Source organism: Sus scrofa, chromosome 9, assembly GCF_054392235.1.
Source record: "Sus scrofa isolate SSC_HxYL_T2T_F1_AM1 chromosome 9, Sscrofa_HxYL_maternal_Yorkshire_Landrace_v2.0, whole genome shotgun sequence".
Classification (NCBI taxonomy): domain Eukaryota; kingdom Metazoa; phylum Chordata; class Mammalia; order Artiodactyla; family Suidae; genus Sus; species Sus scrofa.
The window spans coordinates 37,119,374-37,136,899 of record NC_139391.1 but is presented as its reverse complement, the minus strand read 5'-3'; the positions used below and the strand labels follow the sequence as shown (position 1 = coordinate 37,136,899).

General features: G+C 38.1%; 1 long non-coding RNA gene across 3 annotated transcripts; it reads left to right on the top strand.

The window, feature by feature from the left end:
* Positions 1-6: 6 nt before the first annotated feature.
* LOC106504871 (uncharacterized) lies at positions 7-16,118 on the top strand. Of its 3 annotated transcripts, XR_014815189.1 has the most exons (5): positions 7-123; positions 2,252-2,415; positions 4,520-4,567; positions 11,917-12,937; positions 15,081-16,118. It is a non-coding gene; the product is annotated as an uncharacterized LOC106504871 (long non-coding RNA). The 3 variants fall into 3 exon arrangements; XR_014815190.1 differs by lacking the exons at positions 11,917-12,937; positions 15,081-16,118 and adding an exon at positions 5,185-5,257; XR_001298767.3 differs by lacking the exons at positions 11,917-12,937; positions 15,081-16,118 and having other exon boundaries at positions 4,520-5,039.
* Positions 16,119-17,526: the final 1,408 nt, after the last annotated feature.

Sequence of the window (17,526 nt, the reverse complement as noted above, 5' to 3'; positions counted from 1 at the left end):
GCTGTTACTATGGTGGCGTCACACAATTTCGCACTTAAACACACAGTCTGTGAATTACAATTGTAAGCCCGGTCTTGCATATTTTGTCCATGGAGCCGAATGATTTGCCCAAAAATCAAACAGGTAGGTAATAGCTTTAGGGTTTTTCCTTTTTTTTTTAGCCTGTCAGATTCTAGCTGCAGCAGCAGGGAACTAGAGCAGAATCAAATTAAATTTGCTTTAAAATGCTATTATGAAGACAAACTGATACATTAATAAAGGATTAAGAGAAAATTATTTGCAAATTGGCCATTTAAGTGAATTGTCTTTCCGTGAATTAGTTTTCCCGGTACATTTACCTAGGGCACAGATGTAGTCTAGATAGGGGTGGAGCAGAGTTGTAGCAAGGAAAAACGGAGATTAAGCTCAAGGTTCATATGCAGAGAGTTCGGGGCTGAAATTCCCTTTCCAACCCCACGTAGCCAGATAAATACCGGAACCACATGTCAAGTCTCTAAAGAGAATATGGAGTTGGGGGCGTGGCAGGGAGTCACTAGATGTAGTAGAGAGTAAACTTCAATAAGGGGAGGTTACATAAAAGTACATATAGGTCCACTAAAAGTTAAAAATAGAACTACCACAAGATCCAGCCATTCTACTTCTGGATAAACACACAAAAGAATTGAAAGCAGTGTCTGGAAGAAACCTGTACCTCCCATGTTCATAGCAACATTATTCACAACGGCCAAAATGTGGAAGCAGCACAAGTGTCCATCCACAACGATGGATAAGCAAATGTGGCATTTCCATACTATGGAATACTATTCAGCCTTAAGAAGGAAGGGAATTCTGGCAATGCTACGACCTAGATAAACCTTGAAGTTATGCTGAGTGAAATAAATCACAAAAAGACAAATACCTTGTGATACCACTTAAATGAGGTACCTAGAGTAGTCAGGTTTATAGAGATGGAAAGTAGAATGGTGGTTGCCAGGGGCTGGGGAGAGAGGAAATGGTGAATTGTTGTTTAGTGGTTTTGCTTATTATTATTATTATTATTAATATACTATTGCTACTAAAATTATTATTTGTACCAGATTTCAGTTTTCCAGATATCAATCTATGAACCCAAAGATACTCTCTTTTCTACTTGCCATAACATGTTAACCTCAAAACTGTAGGATTTAAAACTTCAGTCAGGGAGTCCCTGATGTGGTGCAGCAGAAATGAATTTGATTAGTATCCATGAGGATGCAGGTTCTATCCCTGGCCTCACTCAGTGGGTTAAAGGATCCAGCACTGAGCTGTGGTATAGGTCACAGACAAGGCTCAGATCCCTAGTTGCTGTGGCTGTGGGTAGGCTGGCAGCTGTAGCTCCAGTTGACCTTTGCCTAGGAACTTCCATATGCCACAGGTGTGGCCCTAAAAAGCAAAAAATAAATAAAACTTCACTCAGGTAACATTATTTTCTTTCACAGTCACAATTTTTGCACTGCCGTCAGAAGCTTTTTTGGCACTTACTTTGAATTCAGTCTTTAGGGAAAAATTGCTTTTGCTGTGGCAACATGCTCTCGTGATGGAGATCATGGTTACAAATCACAAAGATCTCTTCCCTTCACATGATTTTTCTTTCTGTTATGTATTTATAAGTAGATCTGATCATTTTCTAATTGTATCATTTGCTGAGCAAAATCTATGTTCATGTATAGAAATGGTGGATTTTAGAAATTCACAAGTCTAACAATAATTGTTATCTGTTCTACATGTGTTCTAGGGAGGTTATAACTAAAATAATTGAACTATACTTAGCATATCTTGCCTTATTCAAATTATTTCATTTAATGCACCTGCTATTATGTTAATTATTTGGTTTTATATTTTACCCTCTAGTCTCTATTACATAACACCATAGTTACATATATATACTTTTAAAATTACATATATACTTTTAGTATATATGTTTATACTTTTAAAATATATATTTTAAGTTACATATATACTTTTAAAATTCAGCTTTAATTTCAAATAGTAGCACTTGGCTGATGTGCTTTTTCATTCTCTTTATCATTTCTAAGAACGTGTGATAAATGCCAGTCTTTGCACCCTTTGCATTCTAAACTTTTTTCATTCATTGACAGTTTTTAATAAAAACAGAAACCTTCAAGATACAATAAACAGAATCTAATATGTTTTCACTGTTTGAAAGAGTTTGTATTTTGTTTGTTTGTTTCCAAAACTTCTACCAATGTTGTTTTTTATTTTTTAATTTCAGATTTCTCGATTGTGATGTACTTCCAAGAAGAATGACCTGTTCTTTAATATTCAAGTTACACAACCATGTACTTGAAGTGGGAAAAGAGACATGTGATATAAACGTATATTTAATTTTTTCCTTCCAGTTTTTATTTAAATTCATCTGTCTTGGTTAACATGGAGGTAAGTAAATTCCCACCATCTCTGGGTTCTACAGTCTGATGAAAATACTATTTTTTTTGCAGTATTCCCTATGTTTTCTCCAAAAATATGTATTCAGTTAACCACTTTTCTCTATAATAGCTTCCTCTTTTTTGTTATCTGGATCTATTAATTTTTTAAATTGTGTTTCTGATGTGTAGTATGAGCTTTGTGTTTTATCTCAAAATTTGTAAATATCTGAAAATATATATACCACTGAAAAGCTGCTAACCTTCACCATTGTTTTTTTGTTTCTTGTTTTTTGGTCTAGTGACATTTTATAAGAACAAAGAAACAAGTGCTCTTACATAATCACCTAATGATTACCCAGGAGTTGCTAAATTATTGTGATATAATATGTACTTTGGAAATGTTGTTTATTTTGACTAGTAAATTAGAGGACTTCCCCCTTTTTTAAAAAAACAAATCTGATAGTTTTAACAAATAACAAATGAGGGAAAAAGCAAACCCTTGTACAGTGTTGGTGGGAATGTAAACGGGTGCAACCAGAAAACAGTATGGAGTTTTCTCAAAAACCTAAAAATAGGACTGCCATATGACCGAACAATTCCACTCCTGGGTATGTATCTGAAAAAACAAAAACACTAATTTGAAAAGATACATGCATCTCAATGTTCATAGCAGCATTATTTACAATTGCTGAGATATGACAGCAGTTTAAGTGTCCATTAGCAGATGAATGGATAAAGAAGCTATGGTAATTTAATAGATGTTACATTGAATCTGCAGATTGTCTTGGATAGTATAGTCGTTTTTACAATATTGATTCTTCCAATCCAAGAACTTAGTATCTTTCCATGTTTGTGTCATCTTCGATTTCTTTCATCAGTTTATACTTTTTAGAGTACAGGTCATTTGACTCTTTAGGTGGCTTTTTCCCTTGGCATTTTTTTGCTTTTGCTTTTTTTTTTTGATGCAATGATAAATGAGATTTTTTTTGGATGTTATGATAAATGAGATGTGATGATAAATGATAAATTTACCTTTCTGATCTTTCATTGTTAGTGTATAGAAATACAACAGATTCCTGTGTATTAATTTCAATTTTTTTTCCCACTGTACAGCAAGAGGATCAAGTTATCCTTACATGTATACATTACAATTACATTTTTTTTCCCCACCCTTTGTTCTGTTGCAACCTGAGTATCTAGACAAAGTTCTCAATGCTATTCAGCAGGATCTCCTTGTAAATCTATTCTAGGTTGTGTCTGATAAGCCCAAGCTCCCGATCCCTCCCACTCACTCCCCCTCCCATCAGGCAACCACAAGTCTCTTCTCCAAGTCCATGATTTTCTTTTCTGAGGAGATGTTCATTTGTGCTGGATATTAGATTCCAGTTATAAGTGATATCATATGGTATTTGCCTTTGTCTTTCTGGCTCATTTCACTCAGTATGGGAGTCTCTAGTTCCATCCATGTTGCTGCAAATGGCATTATGTCATTCTTTTTGATGGCTGAGTAGTATTCCATTGTGTATATATACCACATCTTCCGAATCCAATCCTCTGTCGATGGACATTTGGGTTGTTTCCATGTCCTGGCTATTGTGAATAGTGCTGCAATGAACATGTGGGTGCATGTGTCTCTTTTAAGTAGAGTTTTGTCCGGATATATGCCCAAGAATGGGATTGCGTCAATTTTTTTTTTTAATGGCCACACCCACAGCCTGTAGAAGTTCCTGGGTCAGGGATTGAATCCAAGCCATAGCTGTAACAATTGTGGATCCTTTAACCCACTGTTCTGGGCTGTGCACTGAACCCAGGCCTCCCCAGCAACCCTAGCTGCAGTCAGATTCTTAATCCATAGCACCACAGCAGGAACTCCTCTGTGTATTAATTCTGTATCCTACAATTTTACTGAATTTATTGATGAGCTCTAGTAGTTTTCTGGTAGCATCTTCAGGATTTTCTATGTATAGTAATACGTCATCTCCAAACAGTGACGGTTTTTCTTTTCCCATTTGGATCCCTTTTATTTCTCTTTATTCTCTAATTGTTGTGGCTAGAACTTCCAACTCTATATTGAATAAAAGTGATGACAGTGGACATCCTTGTCTTGCTTTCAGCTTCTCACTGCTGAGTATGATGTTAGCTGTGGCCTTTGTTCTATTGAGGTAGGTTCTCTCTATGCCCATATTCTTTCTTTTTAAAAATTTTTCTTAAATTTTTTTTGCTTTTTAGAGCCGCACCCTGTGGCATATGGAGGTTCCCAGGCTAGGGGTTGGATCGGAGCTGTAGCTGCCAGCCTACGCCACAGCTACAGCAATCTCAGATCTGAGCTGTGTCTATGACCTACACCAGCTCAAGGCAACGCCAGATCCTTAACCCACTGCACAAGGCCAGGTATCAAACCTGCATCCTCATGGATACTAGTTGGGTTTGTTTCTGCTGAGCCACAATAGGAAATCCTCTATGACCATTTTCTAGAGAGTTTTTATCATAAGTGGATGTTGAATTTGATAGAAAGTTTTTCTTCATCTATAGAGATGATCACATGGTTTTTATTCTTCAGTTTGTTAATATGGTATATCATACTGATTGATTTGTGGATAATAAAAAATCCTTGTATCCCTTGGATAAATCCCACCTGATCATGTTGTATGGTCCTTTTAATTTATTATTGGATTCAGTTTGCTAGTATTTTGTTGAGGATTTTTGCATCTATGTCCATCAGTGATATTGGCCTATAATTTCCTTTTTTTGTGTTATCTTTGTCTGGTTTTGGTATCAGGGTGATGGTGGCCTCCTAGAATGGGTTTGGAAGTATTCCCTCCTCTGCAATTTTTTGGAATAGTTTCAAAAGGGTAGGTGTTAACTCTTCTCTAAAGATTTGATAGAATTTTCCTGTGAAGCCATCAGGGCCTGGACTTTTGTTTGTTGGGAGCTTTTTGTTTTGTTTTGTTTTGTTTTTGTCTTTTTAGGGTCAGACCCATGGCATATGGAGGTTCCCATGCTAGGGGTTGAATCAGAGCTACAGCTGCTGGCCTATACCACAGCCACAGCAACACGGGATCTGAGCCACCCCTGTGACCTACACCACAGCTCACGGCAATGCCAGATCCCCAACCCACTGAGCAAGGCCCGGGATCAAACCTGAATCCTCATGGATACTACTCGGATTTGTTTCTGCTGCTCCATGACAAAAACTCCTCTAATATTATTGATTTGAGTCTTCTCCCTTTTTTTCTTGGTGAGTCTGGCTAAAGGTTTATCAATTTTGTTTATCTTTTCAAAGAACCAGCTTTTAGTTTTGTTGATCTGGTCTATTGTTTTCTTCATCTCTATTTTATTTATTTCTGCTCAGATATATTAAATTAACAATGGTTTTTTCATAAAACTAGAATAAAAATATTTTAAATTTGTATGGAAACACAATGGAACCCATACAGACAAAACAGTCTTGAGAAAGACAAATGGAGCTGGAGGAATCAGGCTTCCTAACTTCAGACTTTACTACAAAGCTACAGTCATCAAAACATAATGGTACTGGCACAAAAACAGACACTGGCACAAAAACATTAATCAATGGAACCTGATAGAAAGCTCATAAATAAACCCACACACATATGGTCAACTATTCTATAACAAAGGAGGCAAGAATATACAATGGAGAAAAGACAGTCTCTTCAATAAATGGTTCTGGGAAAACTGAGCAGTTACATGTAAAAGAATGAAATTAGAGCATACTCTTACACCATATGTAAAAATAAACTCAAAATGGATTAAAGACCTAAATTGAGGACCAGACACCATAAAACTAATAGAGGAAAACAGGACACTCTTTGACATAAATCACAGCAATATCTCTTTGGATCCATCTCCTAGAGTAATGGAAATAAAAACAAAAAGAAACAAATGGGGCCAAATTTAACTTAAAATATTTTGCATAGCAAAGGAAATCATTTAGAAAAAAGAAAAGACAACCCACAGAATGGGAGAAAATATTTGCAAATGATGCAACTGATATGGGATCAATCTCCAAAATATACAAACAGCTCATACAGCTCTATATCAAAATACAAACAATCCAATCAAAAAAAAATGGACCTAAAAAGACATTTCTCCAAAGGAAACATACAATTGGCCAAAAGAAAAGATACTCAACACTGCTAATTACTAGAGAAATGCAAATAAAAACTACAATGAGGTATTGCCTCACACCAGTCAGAATGGCCATCATTAATAAGGCTATAATAAATACCGGAGAGGATGTGGAGAACAAGGAATCCTCCTACACTGTTGGTAGGAATGTAAATTGGTGCAGCCACTATGGAGAACAGTATGAAGGTTGCTTCAAAAACTAAATACAGAACTACCATATGATCCAGCAATCCCACTCTTGGGCATATATCTGGAGAAAACAATAATTTGTAAAGATACATGCACTCTAATGTTCATTGCAGCACTATGTACAATAGTCAAGACATGGAAGCAACTTAAATGTCCATCAGCAGAGTAATGGATAAAGAAGATGTGATATATATTGTACATCAACTATAGTTCAATAAAGAAAATTTGATAGTTTTACTGAGTTGAATCATGTTTTAGAGTTAACTACTACAGGTAAATTTTTTTCCAGACACACAAAGGATCTCTTCAATAGCAGTTCTTTGTTTAACTTTTCTGCTATGATATAACTGCCTCTATGCATTGTTACTAAAACTAAATACTGTTTAATTTCAAGAGATTCCTGCAAGAGCTGAATAACTGCCTAAAGAAGCTAAAGATGATTCATCTAAATCCTATCATGTAAAAATGACAAATAATTTCTAATAAATCAATTCAACTATATGTCAACTTTTTATTGGAAAGGAAATTAATAGCCCTACAACAAAACATATGTTTATTCAAATAAAGACATCCCCCTTTGTTCTTTATGCCTTATCAATATCATCAGTCACTCTTTACAGAATTTAAGAGGTTGCAACTTAGGATGGTTCCATCTTCTTTAACTGATATACTCTAAAACTTGCAGGGCCAACATGCAGCCATCTCAATCCCAAAGAGCCAAAGTGTATGTAACTTTATTGAAATTTTCAACAATAAAAATATATTTGCCTAACTGGCTAGTATACATAAATCAGAAGCCCAAGAAGTTCTAGCCCAGCACAACTGTTGTGTTTTAACTAGTGCCAGGAGTCATCAATCAATTAATTTGTCTCTGCACACATTGTTCATTCATCTGTCTAACTTTTGTGAGCACCTAGAGTGTACTGGACATTATTAAGCTTCAAGAATTCAAAAATGAATAAGAAATTGACCTTGTCTCAAGGAGTTTATAACCTTGTAGGATAGTCTCCAAAGTTAGCTTCCTGAGAATCACATAGGGAGTTTTTTTTTTAAAATAGTACTTTCTCAGATTTACCAAAAAAAAATTCTGATTCTGTATGTATAAATCATAAACTAGGCAATCTGATGTGATTGGCCAGATCAACTGGTCTGCACATTGCCTTTTGGGAACCTCTGGTCTAATAGATTATAATTAATTATAATAATTGAAGCTGATTATAATTAATTATGTCTGTTCCAGTTTAATGCCACTAAAATCACACCATACTAAAACTATAAAATATTGACATATGAAAGGAAAATCATAGTGAATAATGTCTCCATATCCCTTGATTCACATTTGAGTCATAGATGATACTAATAAGCTGAACAAAACCATCTCCTCTCCTGAGTGTTATCAATAAAAATTACTGTGACTCTCACACAAAAGCATGCTGATAAAGAGATCTACTAATAAAAATACTTGAAAACTTATGCTGTAATCATTGAGACAAACTAAACATCTTTTGCCTTTTTCACTTAGGAGTTGGAACGTCCAGCTAGTCTTGTTATTTGGTCATGGCCAGCAGGTGGCAGGCTAGGATCATGCCTATCTTTCCCTTGGGGTTGGACCAAATTCAATCTGAGTTTTTATAGCCACCAAGTAGTTGGTTTTCTGGTCAGTTTACCTGCCTTGGAACAATGAGCTTTCAGAACATGGTCTACAATTAGTACTCCTCAAGTTCTCTGGAGTACTTCTGAAGTATTTTTCCATCATAATTTTTTCAGTTAAAAGTAACTGTGAACATTTATTGAGCATCTAGTGAGGGCTATGTATTGCTAGATTCATAACATAGATTATCTCTCAAACTTATACAACTCATTTTCCAGATGAGATAACTGAAGCTACAAAAGATTAAGTGACATGCCCAGGGCCAATGATCTAGTAAACAACAGCACTGGTATTGTAGCCCAGTTTGGCACTGAAGAAATTTTTTATAATTTCCATCTGTTTTATCACTGAACACCATCATCTATGCTGTTCTAGGAATAATTAAGATCTTCATAAATGGTGCTTTATTTCACCTAGAGCTAATCTTATTATTTCTAACATGAAACTGAGTTTGGTTATTTGCGATGATCTCATACCTAATTGTCCACTACTAATGTACAATTTCCATACATTTCTCTGTCTTGCATAGGTAGATAAGGCTCTTTATCAGGAGATTACCCGTTCAGCTCTGACAGGTAAAGAGCTTGGACAGGGACACTCCCATCTTTAGAACAACCAAAAAGCTAGACAAAGTGAAAACCAATTAGATTTCTTGGACCCATGTGAAAAGTGAGTTTGCAGGGCAAACTGCCCCCCTGCTATCTGGAAAAACAGGCAAATTTGAAGATTGCCAGCCAAGATCTGCCTACCTGAAGCAGAAGCTGCTGGAGCCACAAACTGGTAGATATACTTAGATCATAATTTTGATGAATTGTTGGCATCTGAGTGCAGACTACCATGAGTGGGAGCCACGGAGTGGAGGGGCAGGGGAGGTGACCACTGGCTTCTCAACGTAAAGATCTGAGGAAAATGTCCTTGTGGCTCTGGCCAGATTGAGGGAAGATTAATTATGAGATATTCCCAAAAGTTTCTCCATGATAAAAACCCAGAGTTATGAAGGAAGAGCTTTCCTCTTAACTTCAGCCCTTCTTGTCTTCCTGTCTCACCTAAAGTCAGGGAAAGGCTATCTAATAAATACTCGTGAAAGTCACAGGACAGACACCAGGCCAATAAATGACTGACATCAAATTGGAAGATTACAGACACCACCACCTCCCCCATCTCACCACCACTTCAGCAAGGCTCCAGTACAATATTAGTGGATTATGACAGAAAAAACTCTAAGGACTAGAACTTAAGGAATCCCAGGTCAACAGAAGATATAAAACCAAACTGCTAGAGGAATCTGAAGCCTCTGGCCGCTATAGATAGAGCAAACATTAATCGAACTCAGCTCCCAGCCTGATTACCATAAATTCTCACACACCTCAGTTCCTACTACCTAATACAACACACTAGCCTTTCAACAAAAAAAACTAAAAAGATACATCACTATACAGGGAAAAAGTCCAAAGAGTCAAAGCAAGCATCAGAACCAAACTTAGATATGAAAAAAATGTTGGAAGTATCAGAAAAGGAGTTTAAAATAATTAGGACTAATGGAGCTCCTGTAGTGGTTCAGTGTGTTACGAACACCCAACTAGTATCCATGAGGATGCAGGTTCGATCCCTGGCCCTGCTCAGTGGGTTAAGGATCCAGCATTTGCTGCAAGCTGCAGTGTAGGTAACAGATGTGGCTCAGATCCCATGTTGCTGTGTCAGTGGCTGCAGCTCCAATTGGACCCCTAGCCCTGGAATTTACATATGCTGCACCTGTGACCTTGGGAAGAAAGAAAAGAGAGAAAAAAACTAAAAATAAAACAATTATTGCTAATATGTTAAAGGCTTTACTGTAAATGGTAAATAACATGGAAGAACAGAAAAATAATGTAAACAGAGACAAATGACGAATGATGGGTTCAATTCAAGAGCAAACAAAGTATAAATGAGGGAAAGTTTTACAAGTAGTGCAAATAGAAACAAGAGGTGGAAGAATTGAACTGAGTCATCACACAGCAAGTGCTATAAAGGGCAGGTTGTCATAAAAAAGCAGTCGTGTTACATAAATTCCACCTCTGTACACAGATGCGTTCGAGTTCATGAACATTATGTGTACTAGTAAGTATGCAGTGAAATAATGTCATCAAACAGTGTTTTTTATTCTTCAGTATTGTATTGTGGGGAAACACTATTAAACTGAATTTTTCCTTTAATTGTTGCTCATGGAGTTTAATAAAGCTACATGGCTCAGGGAGTTCCGGCCATGGTGCAGCAGAAACAAATCTGAGTAGCAACCATGAGGTTTTGGGTTTGATCCCTGGCCTCGATCAATGGGTTAAAGATCCAGCGTTGCTGTGAACTGTGGTGTAGGTCGCAGACTCGGCTCAGATCTGGCATTGCTGTGGCTCTGGCACAGGCCGGCAGCTGTAGCTCTGATTAGACCCGCAGCCTGGGAACCTCATGTGCCACGGGTGTGGCCCTAAAAAGACAAAAGACAAAAAAAGGGGGGTCAGAGCTTTTGTTGCCAAATCTTGGCTGCCTCTGTACACCAATCCCAAAGAGAAAGGCGGAGTCAGAGTTGGAGGAGACAGAGTTGGAGGAAACAGGAAAAGAAGCTTTAATTGCCCAGCAAAGAGGGAAACACAACAGGCTAGTGCCTCAAGGACTGTTCCCTCCCGCCCCCACACCCCAGGGGGTAGTGAGGAATCTTAGTGTTCCAGGAGGAGGGTGTGATCAGCTCATGGGTATTTTCCTGATTGGTTGGTGGTGAGGTAATGGGGAGTCAGTGTCATCAACCTTCTGGTTCCATGGGGTCTACACATTGATGGGCAGAGAACAGTTGACTTTTTCCACCTGGTGGGGGCTTCAGCACCTGCAAAACAGCTCCAAGGACACACTCAGAATATTATCTATAGTCCTCAAGGAAGAACTAAAGGTCCTTGATTTTGTTGGATGGCTATACTATTATTATTGTCTTGACTGTATTGTATTGACTGTTTTCCTTTTTCTCTATATTTTCTCATTTCTCTGATTAAAATGACTCTTTGACTAAAGTTTTTCTGCAGATAAAAAGGCAGGTGGGGGACATGATTGGGTGGGTCTCCTCTGGGAAGCCTCATAGGGTCCTGCTTAGCAACAGTTTATGCTTAGCCATATGTTTCTACATATTTAATTGACATTTAAATAAATACACTTTAAGTCACCATTGAGGATCCAAGTAAGAAACAGGGGTGTATCAGGTAAGACTCTGGAACCGGAGACAGAATCCCTACACTGCAGGCCTGTGTTTCCTGCTATGTTGAATTGTATGAAGTTGCCATATGGTTTTTTTAGCTTGGTTTCTTTCTAACTTACAAAAATTGCATTGATACATAGTAGCTTTTTAACCTTCCATAGGAAATGTAGTCTCTTTGAGTATTCCCTTTTTCATCTATAAAAGAGAGAAAAGTAAATTTGAGCTACCTCACAGAGCAGTTGTTTAGATATTGGAACAGAATTTCTTTTACAGTTTCTAATAGATTAAGTCACTTTTTTCCCTTTTAGGTATATGTTCCAAGGAGACTGGGGTTTTTATAATTAGACAATTGCTGTGTTTCCTCTGATGAACAAGGCGTCTTGGTGCCCCCACAACGGGGCAAGAGGGGAGAGGAGATCAACTGAAAGGTGGGCCTTTCCCAAGGGGGTTGGAGGCTCCAGCCCTTCCCCACCTAACCCTGAACCTCAGGGACGAGGAACGGAATGAGTTTCCATTCATGTTCTAACCCAGTTCTGGACCAAGAGCTCCTACCACTGTCACAAATGCCACTCTAGTGAAAGCCAAAATACTAGCTTCACTAGTATTTTTTTTTTTTAACTAGTATTCTTGTATTAACAAAGTGCAAGAAGAGCAAGCCTGGTTCCTACGTGGAAAGGCCAGAGAGATCCAGCCTCTTTTGTCAAAATCCATATGCTATTTTTGGTCAGAGAGCATGAAGCTCACATTTACACTATCCCTCTCTACCAGAACCAACTAATTTTTAATAATAATGACGATTATTATAAACAACTAATCTATTTCTAAGATCTTGGTGGACAAAAGGAAAACAATCAGGCTATGCTCAAAAGAAAATCAAAATGGACAGATAAGAAGAAGTCATCAGAAAAGATTCCTAAAAAATTGGATGAAAGCTGCAAGAATTTGGGGCAAAAATAATCATACATCTACATATATGTGCAGATATATAAGATCTGTACACAAATACATAGACACACATGTAAAAATTTTATAACCTTTGACTTAGCAGACACAGAGACAAAGAAAATGTTTTCAGACACACAAAGGAACAGTACAGACTATCTGAGCCTGAAGGATTAAGAATTGCCAATTCCTTCATGGCTCAGCAGAAACGAATCTGACTGGCATCCATAAAGACACGGGTTTGATCCCTGGCTGTGCTCAGCATTGCCGTAATCTGTGGTGTCGGTCACCTACAAGGCTCGGATCTGGCATTGCTGTGGCTGTGGTGTAGACCGGCAGCTACAGCTCTGACTGGACCCCTAGCCTGGGAACTTCCATATGACACGAGTGCAGCCCTAAAAAGACAAAAAAAAAAAGAATTACCAAATGAGGTTAACTTGTCATTTTCAAATACCATCAGTATACATTTATATTAGTGGCCAGGGTGACACCAGAAGTGGAGGTATAAGGATAATAATAATAATTTCTTAAGCATCAGCCTCGGGCACCGTAAGAAGTGGGGAGGATGAAATGAGATTTCACAAGAGGCTGCTATGGACATGAATCATATTTGCCACAAGAAGATGGCTACTATTTGTGATGCTGTCATTTGTATTTATATGGGATGAGGGGAAGGTAAGGAGTAGAGAACAGAGCAGAGTTAACTTTTAAAATTCAAGTCCTTTTATAAAGTTTTTCTGTTTAATTGTAGGATCAACTTGAGTTGTAAGAATGAGATTTTTAGGTTTCCCAGGAACTCCTGGGAAAACTGGATGTGATTATTTCTCTGGTGGAGTGAGGTTTTTAAATTTAGGATGTGTATGTTTCAGTAGCTAAGTGGAAGCAGGCAGAGGCACAATTGTAGTCTTCTGTCTGAGAATATTCCCCTAAGAATACTCTAGGAAAATAGGTATGTCTGGCAGAAATATTTCTTAATGTTATGAGGGCCTATTCACCTCAAAAATGGATCACAAATTCAAAAGATGAGCTGTAGGCACACACACACCATCTCACCTCACCTCTAAATCCCTAAACAAATCCCCCTTATTTTATCTATTCAAACACATCTGCATTTTTTTTTTTTCTTTTTTGGCCGATCTGCAGCACATGAAGTGCCCAGGCCAGGGATCAGATCAGAGCCACAGCTGCGATGTAAGCCGCAGTTTCGGTAATGCTGGATCCTTAACTTACTGTGCTGGGGCCGGGGATCCAACTTGTGTCCCAGCACTCCCAAGACTCCCCCAATCCCTTTGCACCACAGCGGGAACTCTCACATCTGCATTTTTTGCAAAGTATTCTCTTTTGATTTTTTTTTTTAATTTTATTACTGACACCAACAAATATGTACAGTAGAAGTACAAATTGTCTCCTTTTGCCCCAGGAGCTTATGAGAGGTGAGGAAAGAGATGGGGTGGGGTACAGGTTGTAGGAGTCTCTCGCAGGACAGACCCAGAGAGTTATGTCCTAAAAATCCTGCTTAAGTGGCTTAGGTAGCTTTTGCTTTGACTAACTTTCTATTTCCATGTTCCCCCAAATCTGCCATAAATCTGTTAATTTTCACTAATCTCCAAGGCACTTTTAACTTGTGTAGAACTACTCTTGTATAGAACTACTCTGGTGTACATCTGATGCTAGTAGAAGATGCAGAATGGATACAGAAGAAAGGCCATGACTCATCTGCACCTTTGCAAGGTGACTCAGCTTTTCATGCCCACAAATAGCATCTGTGTCTCCTAGACTAACAAGGTCACAGTAAACAGGTAAAGCTTCTACCACCTTCTGAACCACTGAGGTGTCTCAGGACCAGACCTTAGTCATCTTCCGCCTCTTCCTCTTCCCTCCATATCCCTTTGTCCCCAAACCTGATGATCCATTAACAAACAATGCTACCTAAGAATCTGCTACTCCAAAATGGCAGAGTATTTTGGTTGATGCCAGCCTTCGAGTGTCAATTTAGGAGAGAGACATTAATTAACATTGAAAGTTCCAAGTTTCCTTGTTATAAACCTCCGACCCTGGCCCCTTTTATGCAGCTGTACTCTTACATTTTCTACTCCTCTGCCAGGCTGCAAAGTGTTAAAGGCCAAGGACTATAATATGAAGCATTTCCGTAAATAGATGCTCATGGAATATTTAAGGGATAGGACAGAACTGTGCTATTCCTAATTCGGCCTCTTGGCTCAGGTCACCATCTAGTAGCCTGGAATGTGATCATTTTTTTCCAAGCGTCATGGTGATGTTAACCACAGCAAAAAAGAAACAATATCTCGGAGTTCCCGTCGTGGCGCAGTGGTTAACGAATCCAACTAGGAACCATGAGGTTGCGGGGTTCGGTCCCTGCCCTTGCTCAGTGGGTTAACGATCCGGCTTTGCCATGAGCTGTGGTGTAGATTGCAGATGCGGCTCGGATCCCGCGTTGCTGTGGCTCTGGCGTAGGCCGGTGGCTACAGCTCCGATTCAACCCCTAGCCTGGGAACCTCCATATGCCGAGGGAGCGGCCCAAGAAATAGCAACAACAACAACAACAAAAAGACAAAAAAAAAAAAAAAAAAAAAAAAAAAAAAGAAAAGAAACAATATCTCAGGAGAAACCAGGAAGCCTCCTTCTAGTTAGTCAACACATGAAAGACCAGACGATGATCCATATTATCCCAGTGAGGCAACAATCAGACAACAGAATTTAAAGTCAAGCAGCAATTGAGTCATGTTTTAAGTTAGAGTATCCAAGCTGTTTTGTTCATCAGTTAAAAGATAGCATACTTTAAGTACAGACTAAAGCAAAAGACCTAGATTATTATTTTTTATTTAAATACTCCTTATGCACAAATATATTTTATTTCATGACCACAGAAGAAATGAAATGAATCATGTACATTTTCTTTAATTTCATAAATATTTTGTATGCATTCCTAGGAGTTTATTTACAAATTACAGAGTCACTCAAATAACACACCCTAAATCACTGAATAGATATTTGAAGTGAGAATGGAAAAACACAGTTTTTCCCACAGGAAAGCCTCTTATAACATAACTGGTATAACAGTTATTCTTGAGATAACACGAGTTCTGTTATGTTAGGCAATATAACTGATAAAACATTATCACAATAGTAAAAAAGACTCTTGGTAGCAAAAAAGAACCTCACTCTTATGCTACTATGGTTGATAAATAAAGCTTTTCTCCTGGCTTTATTATTCCTCTCCCATCAGTAATGGCTATAATGTTTTTAATCAGAATGCCTGATTGATATGCTTTATAAATGGAAGCTTAAAAATCATGATTCATGAGGGCAATTAGGTGTATATGTTCTATTGTAAGTTAACTTGTTGGGTACAATAGTAATTCGCATGGCATGTCTTGATGGGCATCGGCATGGTAATGAACTCTGACCACAGTAGCTTCTTAAGCTTTACTATTTACATACCTAAACTCTGTATATGATCATCTTAGTTTCTTGTTACTTATGTAAACATTTTAAAGTCTTTTCAATCTAGAAATAAAAAGGCTCTTAAAGTTGATTTTGATAATAACATTTATAAGAATTGACAGCCTGACTTCTTTGAAATTCTAGTTCAGAAATTCATATAACATGAAAAATTTTTTAAATATCTAATTTTCTGCATGCAACTTGAAACAATATTTGAATAACTTCTCACCATGTTCCTGGGATGCTCATAAAAAAAATGAGAAGGGGAGAGTTCCCTTTGTGACTCAGTGGTTAATGAACCGGCCTAGGATCCATCCATCCATGAGGATGCATGTTCGATCCCTGGCCTCACACAGTGGGTTAAGGATCTGGCATTGCCATGAGCTGTGGTGTAGGTCGCTGACACGGCTTCGATCCCATGTTGCTATGGCTGTGGCTCCGATTCAACCCCTAGCCTGGGAACTTCCATATACCATGGGTATGGCCCTAAAAAGCAAAAAGAAAGAAAAAAAGAGGCAGTGCAATCATTTCACACTGTATTCCTATATCAAAGCATTATGTACACCTTAAGCTCATACAATGTTAGATGTCAGTTATGTCTCAATAATAGTGGGGAAAAATAAGGGTGGAATACTTAGTTGACTGATCCTATTTCTCTGTCAACATGAGAGAATGAGTGTCCTGAAGGACGACTAGTGATTGAGAATCTCTGAACATGTTTCTTTAAGGGCTCATTGTCCTGGCCTTTCTAATGCATTTAAATGGAAAACAGGGAGAAATCGCCCCTTTGCCAATGGAAGCAGGAATGCTGGGGACATTAATGCAGCAGGAATACATATGTGTCACCTAAGGAGTTAGTAACTGGGATAATTTCATGTCTGGCTGGGGTTGCCTGAGAAGAACCAGCACTACTATTTAATATCAGACATTACAGCATAAAAGAAGTACATAAAAGTACAACATAAAAGAAGGGGTAGAGTTGCATTATTTAATTCTTCCTTGCCAAACAAATGCAACTTTGATTTAATGGTGTTTAATAGTGGTGCATTAATACATTTTATTGATTGTATTTGGGAAGAGAAATCCACAACCAGAGTCAAAAGAACCCGAAGTCCAAGCTCTGCCAACTTGGTTTGTCCTTGGATGAGTTACTTAATTTCTGTGAGACTCAGTTTCCTCATGTTTAAAATGAGAATAAGGAGTTCCCATCTTGGTGCAGCAGAAATGAATCCGACTAGGAACCATGAGGTTGCGGGTTCGATCCCTGGCCTTGGTCAGCGTGTCAAGGATCTGGTGTTGCCAAGAGCTGTGGTGTAGGTCACAGACTCGGCTCAGATCCCGAGTTGCTGTGACTCTGGTGTAGGCCAACGGCTACAACTCCAATTAGACCCCTGGCCTGGGAACCTCCATATGCCACGGGTGCGGCCCTAAAAAGACAAAAGACAAAAAATAATAATAATAAAAATAATAAAATGAGAATAATAATATCTACCTTACAAACAGTTTCTAGT